Source organism: Parasteatoda tepidariorum, chromosome 1 (genome assembly GCF_043381705.1).
Source record: "Parasteatoda tepidariorum isolate YZ-2023 chromosome 1, CAS_Ptep_4.0, whole genome shotgun sequence".
In the NCBI taxonomy this organism is placed as follows: domain Eukaryota; kingdom Metazoa; phylum Arthropoda; class Arachnida; order Araneae; family Theridiidae; genus Parasteatoda; species Parasteatoda tepidariorum.
Window position 1 is genome coordinate 2011439 of NC_092204.1, and position 10730 is coordinate 2022168.

The window sequence follows — 10730 nt, forward strand, 5'->3', positions numbered from 1 at the left end:
AAAATAGTTACTAAGAAAAAAAAACTAAACTCTTATCATAAATAATAATTGCTGGAAAAAATCTACTTAAAACCATATCATATTTTAAAAATAATTAGATAAAAAAAGCTTGATATTGATAACAAATTTAAAAACTCAAAACAATAAAATTTTTCTTGAATTTATAAAAACGTGTGATTGAATGAATATCATAAATAAAAGCATATTCTTTGACTACTTCAGAATTTCCGTATTTTATGTCTTTTGTTTTTTATTCTCAAAAGTTTTATAAATATTCTATTTTAAATACTTCTGTTTTAATTCCCTGCCACTGAAAAAAATATTCTACCAAAGTCAAAAATGTTGGGGGTTTAATAAAGGCATTCAATTGATAAAACCTCTTTAAGCTATATTGTTTTTATCATTAGTTATTTGAATATATGTACATCAGAAAAAACTACATTAAAGTTTTACATAAATTGAATAAAACTACAAGTTTTGCTTATTTACTCTAGGTTCCTAAAACAGAAATGCACAAAACTATGATATATGTCACAGCACAAATTATGCTTCACATAAATTGTAATATAAATTACAATTTAAGTATACAATTTATTCACATTTCTTTGTAACATTTCTTCTTTCTTGTAAACAATTTCTGTTTCATTAAGTAAGCATGCATACATAATTTTATATATAACTAATTAAGACTTCTTTTTGAGAATTCAGGGTGCAAGAAAGAAAATTATTGGTCATTAAAAATAATGGTAATGGTTTAATTAATGAGAGTCGTTTATATTTGGCAATACTCACAAAACATTTGCAACTGTCAAAAGTTCTGTTATAATACATTAGATATAATTCTGCTCCAGGAAAGAGCTATGAACTTTCAAAACTTAAAATTAACATATAAATATAAGGTGAAGAAAATATTTTTTCTTACTCAATACTATCAAAACATTTTATACAATAAATTTTTATGTGTACATAAACTTTTAATAATTTACACAACAAAAAGGAATCATTACATACATGAGGCTCAAACTTCAATGTAGTAGCAGTAATAGAACAGGCTTGACCATTTGATAGTACAACTGAAAACCCTCCAATGATGGGAGAATATTCCATATTTTTTATATGGATTTGTGCATCATGAAATTTGGATCCTTAAATGGAGGATGGAAAAATTAAAGTAAGATTTATGGTATATATTCATAACAAAACGTTAAAAAAATTAATAAAATGCAAAGAATTTAATAAGTAACTAATTAAAAAAACGATAGCATCTCAATTTTCAATGCAAAAATTTGAACAATGTTTACACAAAAAAATTAAACATTAACATGATTTATATTGTTTTAATTAAACACATACATGAATTTTAAAACTGTGGTAAGCCAGTAGTTATAGCTCGTAAAATGACATCGTCAAATGGTAAGGAACTTAACGGTGCTACACATATTATACAAAAGGTGGAGAAACGAAGGCCTCCATGAGTTTCTTGGGTGACTCTTTTATTAATTGATATTTAATTACATAGATTATAACAATTTGAAAAATAATAGAAATAAATAATGTGCTACCATCTGTTGAGCATGACATGAATTAGTTGTGGTGTAGTTCTAGCAATTTTTCAGTCTAAAATTATTGTGGCACACTTTCCAATTTGCCAACAACAGAAAATCTTTTTGGTCACGGCTCTAAAATACACTAACACTGTGATGGCGGCTGTTCTGAGTGACAGGCAGTAACTATTTTCCTAACTAATAGCAGCTCTATGTTGTGGAGTTGGGGTTTTGTATTTATCTGTATATGCTTGCAGCCATATACACAAACATACGTAGCTATTTATTAAAAGATTATTTTTAACTGTAAATTATATTTCAAGAAATGACTTAATGTTTTTTGCATAATTTCTATGTAAAGTGATAAACTATAATAATTTCAAAAAAAGTCGCATTCAATTTCAAAATATGTGCTTATCAACTCATGCGGCCTCTTTTACCTATGCCTAATTTAAGTGTGGCCTCTCACAGTAAAAATGGCCCCTTTCTTTGCACTATGCTATTGCAAATAAATAAAATAAAACCTTGATTGATCGACTTTTTTAAATGACTGACAACTGAAGTTGGATAAAAGTGGAAAAAAAAGTATGACATTCATCACAGAAAAAAAAAAGAATTTAAAATTAATTATTAACATTTTGTTCCATGTCAAAGCAATGTTTGCACAGCACAGCATGAAAATCATGAATGAAAAGCCAAAATTTTCATATGCTATGTAATATTTGCTAATCAAATAAATAAACAATGATTAACATTCATTTTTTTAAATAAAAAAAAGTTACAAAATTTTAAAACAATAATTTAAATTTTGGTACCATTTATCTTTGTATTCGTACCTGTGTCACATTATTGGGAAGTAAACTCTATCCCTGGAGCAACAACGACTCTCCTTTCTTCATTTACACTAAAATACTTGTTTTTTGTTAAAAACACCAACTGTTAACTCTTTGAATAAAGTCTTTAACTTTGATTAAATGTTTTTTTATTGCTTCTCTGCCATGATTTCATCATTTTTAATAAAGGTTAAGAGAAATATTAAGTTTCATTTAACTTAGTATCCACACTATTTGTTTTTCAAATTAATCTGCTCATTAATCACTTTCTGCTTCCACAAAAAGTTTGTTATTTTGAATTTCCTAAGTTAGAACATTAAGCTTTATTCAAATTAAATATCTACCCTTTTCTTCATTTAAACTAAATTTCCCATTTCTTCGAATCAGACAGAAAAATAATTGTTTCTATCGCCTATTAGCACTTTGAATAATACCTTCAATTATGATTACCTGCCTGATAAATTTAAAAAAAATAATTAACTAAAAAGGTTTATCTCCACCAATTTTTTCAAAATCCATATGGTTTTTTGCTCGTTTTTAGGCACTTCTACATAGTTTTTCAGATTTCAATATTTTTAATACAGTATTACTAAAGCACACAAATTTTGAATATGAGTCATTTTATAAGCGTTTAGTTTTAAACAATTCCACCGTTTTCGATTTTGCAACACTTACGATCGTTTTTTCAACCATTTCCACATATTTTCTTTTTTCATCAAATTCCAATATTTTTAATTGACTTTATTATGACAAAAAAGTTTTTTAATTTGAATTAGCACTTTTGACGCACTTCATCAGAGACAATTTCCTCCTAAATCTGTCTTATTTTCTTATTGAATTCCATTATGTTTACCATGTTACGACAATATGCAAATTTGAGTTATTAATTTTATACATAATTCTTAACAGTTCTATAGTAAATTCCTGTCGTTTCTAATATTTTTTTATTTTTAAATTTCCAATGTCTTCAATACAATCTTATTAAAAAAAGGATTTCAAATTTGGTTCAACACATTTTAAATGCACTTCTTACACAACGATTTCATCGTAAATACGAATATTTTTTTATCGTTTTCGAACAATTCAACATAATTTTTAAATTTTGAGGTTACTACAACACAAATTTTTTTTTAATTTGAGTTATTTCTTTTTGATATGCTTGATTCACTTCGACTACATCATAAAAATCTAAGTTGCTTGTTGATAATTTTTTCAGTAGGTTATATAATGTTTTTTTAGCCATTACCATTTGTTTGTTGAAACACATGGTAATGGCTAAAAAAAATTCTAAAAATTTCAATATAAGCAAATTTCAAATTTGAGTTATCCCTTTTTGACGAGCACAGTTTTCAACAACTCTATTGTACATTCACACCATATTCTGTAGTTATCATTGTTCCACATAGCTTTATGAATGCTGATGCTTTTAATACAATGACAAGTGACTATTATGACACGTGAATTTGGAATTTGAGGTATCACTTTTAATCATTCGGTTTAGAACAATTACGTCCTAAATCCACATTGATATCTGAACATGCTTTTTATTGTTGTTTAACCATTTTCATATAATTTTTTTTACTCAAATATTATTAGTTATTAGTTAATATTATTACAACACGCAAATTTTAAAAACTCATATCATTTTTTAAGGATCTCCAGGATCCTATTTTAAATTTTTTTCTTCTTTTTGGGTGGTTGTACTTTATCTCTCTTTAATAAGTTTCTACTAAAGGTTCTTTTTTCAACCTTTTCACTCTTTAAAAGAGCACAGGACCTCACTTATGCTTCTTTACCTCTCTAATTTTTCTTTGGACAACCACCGATTTGTTTAGCTTATATAAGTCAACCGACTAAAATTCAGTGTATATTGAGCACAAGGTAATGAATAAATATGCTTTGCACATTGTAAGAATCTTTTGAATTTAAATTCTTGTTACAAAGAAAAACTTACCTCTAGATTGCAGATCATCTAAGCGAAATGAGACATTGCATAAAATTAGAGTGTAATCCTCATCTAATTTGGCATCCCATCTTACCCACCAAATATGACCATCTAGAGTGGTAACCATAAGCTCATCTCGAATACACACAAGTCTAAAAGAATACAAGACAAATTTCTTTAAGAAACCACAATAAAAAGAAATTGGTTAAAAAAATTGTTTTTAAATTATACAACTAAATAATTTTTCTATTTTAAATTCAATCAATATAAAATATTTTTGTGTTGGAAAGCTATTTCATGAAATTTGTTTTCATTAATTAAATTACTTAACGTGAAAAAAAAATATTTAGATTAGGGGAGTACAACCTTTATTGAAAGGCCACAGTAAGTTTGGTTTATAGTATCAGTTTATAGGTTAATGAAAAAAAAATTTATTTTCTCTTTAGAAAAATAGTTTTATTCCTTTAAGTCTAAATGAATTTCTGCATCTTCGATTTTTAAATAAATTCTTGAACTGCAAGTGTTTTGGCTACGGAACATTTTTAAAATTGAAAAAAGAAGTGTTTAAATTTTAGACATTTTAATTAGCATTTCTACATATTGGAATTTTAAAGCTATAATTTTTTATCTCCTTTTTAAAAAACCTGTTATCAGTTAAAAACAATTAGCATTTTTTCTTATACAAGTTATTTAGTTTTGAAACTAGTGTATAGAGAATCATCTCTCAATTGCAAAATGGCAAGGCTTTCAATTAGGCCTTGAAGACCAAAACAAAGTACTTGTTTTGTGTTAAAAGTAAAAAGTGTAGGAAGAAACTGAAAATTTCTGTCAATAGTACAATTAAAATGCCTTACTGAGACTATTCTAAGTAACTAATGAGGATTATCTCCATTCACTGTCGACAAATGCACGAAAGCATAAAATGATATTTCCAAAAAATATTAACCTGTATATTAATGAGTCAGGGCATAAATTGTTCACAAGTTCTAGTGAAAGAGGTGGCACTTTCTCTTTCAAAAACAGCTCATCGCTTTCTCTACGTAATCAAGAGACCCTATAAAAAATAACATGAAAAATGCTTCCTTAAATGCAAAATATAACAATACTACAGTTTTTACCATTAAAAAAGCTATGTTTATTTGAAAAAATACATACTAAACAAAGAATAAAATTAAATGGATTTATTCAACAGTATTTAAAATTAACTAATTGATAACCAAACATATTCAACCATACAAAAATACTTAAAATTGTTACTATTAAGAGAGAAACTTCTACAAAATAAAAACTTCATTTCCTTATTATTTTATTTTCTCATTATTTTATTTCCTTACCATTTTACTTCCTTACTATTTTTTCCTTATTATTTTATTTCTTTAAATTTTAATATTCTTGCATTTTAGAATAAAATTTAGAATACTGGCATCTTTTAACCATGTCGAATTTGAGGTATACTGTAATTTTTAACTTTCTGTGATTTTTACTGTAATTTATTTTGCTATATAAGATTTGGTGGATTAATTTTAGTTTTTAAAGAAATCATATCAGAAGTCTTAAATTATAAATCAAAGTAAATTTATAAGAGAACAAGTGACATTTCTAAATTGATTTAAAAATCATTAATTTATTTATTTCGAATCATTTTGTTACAAAAATTGGAAATCCTCATATTAATATCAATTAAAAAAATTTTCTACGTGAGGTACAACATTTGAGGAACTTTTTACCTGTAGACTCTACCTAGTTTGATTTTAAAACCAGTTTGCTTTTCTGTGTTAAGAACTGTTTTCCTTGAATATAATTCAATAAAACTGAACTGAAATTTTTTATGAATTACATAGTGCAAATTTGCCCAAGTCACCAATGAGTAAAAATGAAATTATGTTGTACTTTTTCAACAAATTTTTACTTATTTTAATTATTGTTTTGCAAATATCTAACTAAATAAATATTAATAATTGATAACAAAATATTGTACAAAAGCATTAAAGTGAAATAAAAGAAATATATTACTTGCTATCCAACTGCTCATATAGAAATTTCAAAGAATCATCAATATCAACTCGATTAAACATCAGATAGTTGAGGGTAGTCTGAAAAAGAATAAGCAGTTAGTAATATTAAACATTAACTACTAAAAAACAACAGAGATGTTTTTTATAACCAACATAAGGTGACACTAAAGTGTGTTGCAAAGAAATTTGTGCTGTGTTATAAAAATTATTGAAATTTCATATTATAATTCACCAGCTTACTATGATTTTCGTAAAACTTTATGAAAGAAACTTTCTGATAACATCTAAAATGTTTAAGAATTTATTAGATAAAAATGTTACCGTTGTAAAACTGGTAGAGTTCTCTCTAGGAATAAAAAAAGCAGGATGCTTCCTCATAGAAAAGGGCATTTTGAGTTTGCAAAGAGTACTAAATTATCATACAGATTTATCAAAATGAGACGGAAAAAAAAACTTTATCAAATCTACAATATATAATATATATAAATTAGTAATATAATATATATAATTAATATAATATATATAAATTAATAATAGCTGCACAAAAATTTTTTTCAAAAGAAGTGAACTCAAATTATTTATTGATAGACATGAAAGCTATAATTTAAAATCTGTAAATGAGATCTATAATTTAAACAGAAAATTATGAGAAAACTAAAATTTAAATGTGAATTTTAAGAAAAAGTGTACTTATTTTTTTTTAAAAAAAACTTTAATATTTAAAATCACTTAAAAAATTTATTAACATATCCCCCCCCAAAAAAAAGAAAAACTTAATTTAAAAATTTAACTAGTTGAGAACTATCCTAACAAAAAAAATATTTGTATAAATACAAATTTTACCATTGTGTAATTATTATTTAAACAGTGAATTACTTTTTTTAAAAATGTTTTACAAAGGCAGGACAAGCCCCGTTTGAAAAACACTTAGGAAGAACTCTGAAACTCGTACAGTTAATACAGGTAATCTTTAAAAAATGAGGCTGAGAGGTATTTAGATATTTATCAATTATTCATGAATCAACTATTACCAACTGTTCATGAAAATTATTTCAATGCAATAATAATCATAAGTTAATTTTTTTTAATTGCCAATTTCTTTGAATTAAGTGAATAGTATAGTTAAATATGGATAAAAGAATTAACAATTTCAATGAAAATACTTAATTTTGTTATCCTTTTAATATTCTATCTGATTTATTACATTATAATGACATTTTTTTAAAATGCTAACTTAAAATTTCATTGTGAAAAAATTTACTTTAAGTTTAAATTAACTTAAATTTAAACTAATAAACTAATTAATTTAAGTTAAACTGATTTAACTTAAATTTAGTTTGAATTAACTTAAATTTACTTAAAGGTGGATACACTAAATCAGAAGGAAACTCCAGGATAAAACTAGAAATAAGTATCTAAGCTATATAAGCTGCTGAGAGCATTTTTGGAAGAAATGAATGACTTGGAAGTAATAATCAGTAAAATCTCAGTTCAAAGTGAAATTGAGTAAATTCTTCTTTCAATAATTCTTCAAAAAATTAAGATCTGTATGAAAATATTTAAGAAATATGAGTGGATCAAATAAAGTTATTATCGTATAGAAAAAAAGTTTTGAAATTCCATTACTTAATTGAGTTACATTGCGGCAGATATGATATCCAAGCTCAAAACAAAATTTAATCATTTCAAGAGTCTTCAGATGTCAGTAATCCTTCAGTAACAACCAATTTCATTTAAATACTCTTCTGCTTAAGAGTCATATATTTTACAGTTTTGCTGATATGACATTACTACTGATGTTATTTTCTGATATAAGTAAAAAAAAATTTTAAACTTTTACAGATCTGTTAATATCTGTGGCTACATTATTTTCGCATTTCCTTTTCAACTTTCTGAATTTCAACTATTGTGTCAAAGATTCAAACATTTTTTTTGTTTCATTCATGTTTTCGCAAATTTTTACCATCAAAACATTCTATCTCCAAAGAATCTGAATACTAAAAAAATAATTAAAGTTTTTAAAAGAACTAAACATGATTCAGATTTAAAACTTTATCTAAAATTAGAACAGAAATCATTTTATATGATATGAAATTATGAAAAAGATTTTTAAAAAAATAGGTAAACTCTTACAGAAACTTATTTTTACTCTGACAACAAAAACATTATGCAGTAGACCTATATGGAAACAATACTAAGAATTTATTCGATTTAAAAATTAAAGCTTTAAAAAAATTTGAGGCTTATAACTATGCTGCTTAAGAGCCCTTATTATATTACTTTATTACTAAAAGCCTAGAAACTTTATCTTTCAATAGTTCTGACTGCAAGAGTCAATTAAGAGAATGAGCAAGCAAATCAAAAAATGTAAAAGAGTAGAAACTCGAACATAAACTTATTTCTACTAAACAAGTGAGATTGTACAAAGGACCAATATGGAAACAATACTAAGGATTATTTTGGTATAAAAAATTAAAGCCTTAGAAAATCTGAGGGTTAAGATTATATTGCTCAAAAGACCTATTATTTTTCCACCTTGTAACTTGTGCTTCAAATGTTCTGACTGCAAGAGCAATTAAAACGAAGAATAAACAAATAAAAAAATGGGGAACAGCTAAATTTATAAGAGACTTATTTTTACTGCAAAAATAAGAAATATTATGCAGTGGACCTATATGGAAACAATATTATTGATGAGAATGATGTAAACATTGAAGATTTAGAAAACGGAGGCTTGTAATTAGATTTTCTAAATGCCTAACTTTCACTAGAAACTTATCTTTAATTAGTTCTGACTTCAAGAGTAAATTAAAAGAAACAAAAAAAAATTTTAAGAGTTGAAACTAACAGTAACTTGTTTTTACCTTAGCAACAAGAAATATTGGGCAGTGCATCTAAATGACATCAAATTATACTAAGGATTAATTTGATGTCAACTGTAAAGCTCTCGAAAATTTGAGACTTACATGTATAATGTCTAATTGCCTTTCCTTCTCTTAGAAAGTTATCTTTCAATTGTTTTGCTTGCAAGAGTCAATTAAAACAATGAGCTAACCAATAAATAAAAGATAAAAGATTTGAAACTGTAAGAGAAGCTTATTTTTACCATAAAAACAATAAACATTGAGCCGTTAACCAAAATAGAAACAATACTGAGGATTAGATTGATGTAAAAATTAATGCTTTGGAAAATCTATGGCTTATAATTATAATGCCTAAATGCCTTTCTTTTACTAAGAAACTTCTACTAAGAACTTATCTTTCAATTGTTCCTATTACAAGAATCAATTAAAAGAATGAACAAACTAATCAAAAAATGGAAAAGAGTTGAAAATCTAACAAACTTATTTCTATTCCTAAACTCATTCCTATTATTTCTAATTCCATTTTAGTTTTTACATTATCAAAACCAAACTGATTTGCATTAGAATTAAGGACTGTTTTATTTTCAAGAGAAACCGTTTATCATAAGATTTATCCAAATCACACGTTTATCCAAAACATAATCACACGTACAAACAAACATATCCACATTATCACACGTTTATCCAAAACATAAGAATTAATGAAACAACATTTTATACAATCACAAAAAAGACAACCTATAATAAAACATATGTTAAATGATAAAAGTTGCAGCTACAATTGAAACTATTGATATAATTGGTCATACTTACGATATAAATGGTTGTAAATTTTCAGGAATCAAAACTAACAGCGGCTTCCTTGAAATTGTCAGGAGTAGATGACATCTTTGATTAGATTATCAAATTGATAAAATCTACCAAAAGAGAAATGTTCATATGTGAAAAAATAAACACCAAATCACAGACAAAAAATTTTAAAAAGTAGTAAATCTATATTCAAATTTATCAGGATATGTTTAATTAGGAGGATTTCACAAGGAAGGCTATTAACCTCAACTAAGTTGACATGAAAAATTAACCATAAACAAAATCTTGCTTTCTTATTATAAACAGGATTTTTGTTTATTTTTCAGGCTCAGCCAAAAGAAAACTAAGATAAAATGTAAAAAAATAAATACATAAAATAAAAAATGAATGCATCAAGAAATAAATTGATAAAATAAAACAGGATAATTTTTGGTACAGTATACATGTACCAGACGGCTCTTAAAAAGAGCAAACGACAAGATAAAAACTTGCTTTACTCAAGTATAATAAAGGCAAATATTTACAAAAAATAATATATTTATAAATATCAGAAATTAAAACATATAGTTATAATAACATAAAAAATAATGTATAATAAGTATATTTGTTTTAATTTTAGAATAGCTTTGCTCAGAACAAGTCTGAATAGTTTAGAGTTCAATTTTATTTGTTAAGTACTGAACAAGTAAAGTTTGAGACCGTTTTATGGTACTGACACC

At 25.5% G+C, this 10730-nt stretch overlaps 1 long non-coding RNA gene across 1 annotated transcript; it reads right to left on the reverse strand.

The window, feature by feature from the left end:
* Positions 1 to 2932: 2932 nt before the first annotated feature.
* LOC122272357 (uncharacterized) lies at positions 2933 to 6415 on the reverse strand. The gene is made up of 3 exons (XR_011636712.1): positions 6336 to 6415; positions 5269 to 5376; positions 2933 to 4474 (listed from the first exon to the last, which is right to left on the reverse strand). It is a non-coding gene; the product is annotated as an uncharacterized lncRNA (long non-coding RNA).
* Between the last annotated feature and the right edge of the window lie 4315 nt (positions 6416 to 10730).